Here is a 2,635-nt window from a genome sequence, read left to right as displayed (position 1 = left end):
ATCCTTTAGTAGTAATTTAAATAATAAAGTAGCTCAAATAGTTGGTTTTGGTCTGATGGTGTCTAGGACTGGCTGTAATCCATATATATAACAACTATGAGTGGTTTTTTCTAAAAAAAATAGCATTGTAAATTAAATGGTTTCAGTCTTCCAAAAAGGGGGCTTAAGCTGCAATTGAATTTGCCAAAACAATAACTATCTGCCAAATAGACACAAGAAGGCTATAATCATTATAACATTTCATTCTTTTTGTTAATTTGCAATTCTGTTATTTTTTAATACCTGACATCCATTCCCACACAGTGGGATACTGGAATGAATTTAAGTGATCTGGATATCTCTACTCTTCTAAACTACCCATTTTTCTTTTCTGAATTCAAATTGCAGTGACCAATTCAGTAAAAAAAAAACACACACACAAAAAACCCCAGACAAGCTTCAGTCAACTCACAGAAAGTTTTCCCTAAAACATATTAAGTTTCAAATGCTTTTCAGTGCAACATGGCTGCCTTACCCAATCTGGAGCTCATTTCCCATAAATCCACTCTCAGTTTTATCATTGCAGAGCATTCTGGGAAATAAATTTTCCCTTTTACCACTTAAATTTGGAGATGCCCAGTTTGAGGACATTGCAAGAAAAGGTCAGGGATAAAGGACATATTTGCTGGTTTCAGACACTTACACTTTTCACACCTGGATTTGGGCTTTATGAGAAGAGGAAAATTGTATATGTGTGTTTGCTTGGTACTGTACACAAATCATAATCTACAGTATCAGTATCATAATCGAACAAAAATGTTCCTCTCCATAGGAATCTTTAGTAAAAGGCAAAAGATTCATACAACCTAAAGAGAAACTCAAATAAGAAAACCCATTATGTTGTTTTCCCCCCACTTTAATTACAGACAGTCCTTGACCCCAATCAGCACCAGAATTTCTGTTGCTAAACAAGGCAGTTGTCATTGAATCACACTTGATTTCATGACCTTTGTTTTTGCCACAGTTGTTAAGAGAATAACTGCAATTGTTAAGCAAATCTGGCTTCCCCCATTGGCTTTGCTTGTTGGGAGCTGGCTGGGGAAATTGCAACTATTGTAAATACATGTCACTGCATTTTCACTGGTGCCTGAATTTGGATCACACAATCATGAAAATGCTGTAATGGTTATAATGTGCAACAACTGATCATAAATCACCTTTTTTAGAGCTCTCATAACTTTGTTCACTAAAAGAACGGCTGTAAACTGACAACTGCCTATACCCGTGATGGCGAACCTATTGTTGAGCCCAGCTCCGGCTTGACACACAATGCTACAGGGATCTGGATCATGGGAGCAGTCCCTAATCAAAGATCCAAAGGGAAGAATTAGCAAGGACTTGTTCGAGGGCTGCAGGGATCTGCATTTGGGAAGCATGGGGAGGGGATCATCACACTGGCGGCCGGGATAGCGAGAGATGAGAGATGAGCATCACGAAGAGCTGCTTTAGTTCCGGGATTTAGCAGATGACATGGCAGCTGAGGCTGTCAGACGAGGAGGGAGAGAGCAGCCGGGCGTCCAATCAACGGAGCAGTTCAGCCATGGGGCGGGACACGAGCAGCGTGGGATGTTTAAAAGGGGCTGAGAGGCGGAAGCTCTCAGCGCTGACTTTGTACAGAAAGACCTCGACTATTACTGAGACCCGGTTTGTAGCAGACCCAATAAACGAAGTCACTGCTGGAAAAGAAAACCAAGTTGGCTTGTTTCTTCTCACGGCATCTGACACAACTGCGGTTGAGCTAGCCGAGACCTATGGCACGCATGCCCAAAGTGGAACGCGGAACCATGTTGCCTGGCATGTGCAGCATCACCTGTTCCTCTTCTGGGTTTCTGGCGCACATGTGTGTGGAACGATCAGCTGGCTTTTTTGTGTGTGGCAGTGCTGGAAGCTGAAAAAGCTGGTCTTCCATTTTCCTACATGAACATGTGTGCAGGCCAGCTGATCAGCACACACACAAGTGCCAGAAACCTGGAAAAGTAGCTGGCCGGTGCATTTGTACACCGAAAGTTCATTTTTGGGCATGTGCATGCACCCTGGGCAGGCCGTCTTCTGGGTTACGGCCCAAATGAGAGTGCGCAGTGTGTGCGCGCACACACTCCTTTTTCAGCACTCGGTGCCAAAAAGGTTCGTTTGGGATCAGACTAGAGCAGTGTCTCGCACAGGCACCAGAGGTGGGTTTCAGCAGGTTCTGACCAGTCCTGGAGAACTGGAGTGGAAATTTTGAGTAGTTTGGAGAACCGGTAAATGCCACCTCTGACTGGTTCCACCCCTCTCTATTCTCTGCCTCCCAAGTCCTAGCTGATTGGGAGGAAATGGGGATTTTGCAGTAACCTTTCCCTGGAGTGGGGTGGGAATGGAGATTTTACAATATCCTTCCCCTGCCACGTCCACCAAGCCATGTCCACCAAGCCACACCCACAGAATCGGTAGTAAAAAAATGTTGAAACCCACCACTGAGAGGCACCCACATCAGATCAAAAAAATCAATATGGCAGCTGCACCGGACATTTTGAAGCCCTACCATTATCTGACTTGTGTTTGATGCAGGATCCTTCTTGATATTTTTGTCACCCTCCCTGAAAATACCTCAGGCATC

General features: G+C 44.0%; 1 pseudogene; it reads right to left on the bottom strand.

Moving 5' to 3' along the window:
• Positions 1–791: 791 nt before the first annotated feature.
• On the bottom strand, positions 792–857 carry LOC131189429 (U5 spliceosomal RNA; annotated as a pseudogene).
• Positions 858–2,635: the final 1,778 nt, after the last annotated feature.

Source organism: Ahaetulla prasina, chromosome 1 (genome assembly GCF_028640845.1).
Source record: "Ahaetulla prasina isolate Xishuangbanna chromosome 1, ASM2864084v1, whole genome shotgun sequence".
NCBI classification, from domain to species: Eukaryota; Metazoa; Chordata; class Lepidosauria; order Squamata; family Colubridae; genus Ahaetulla; species Ahaetulla prasina.
This window is presented reverse-complemented; position numbering and strand designations above follow the sequence as displayed.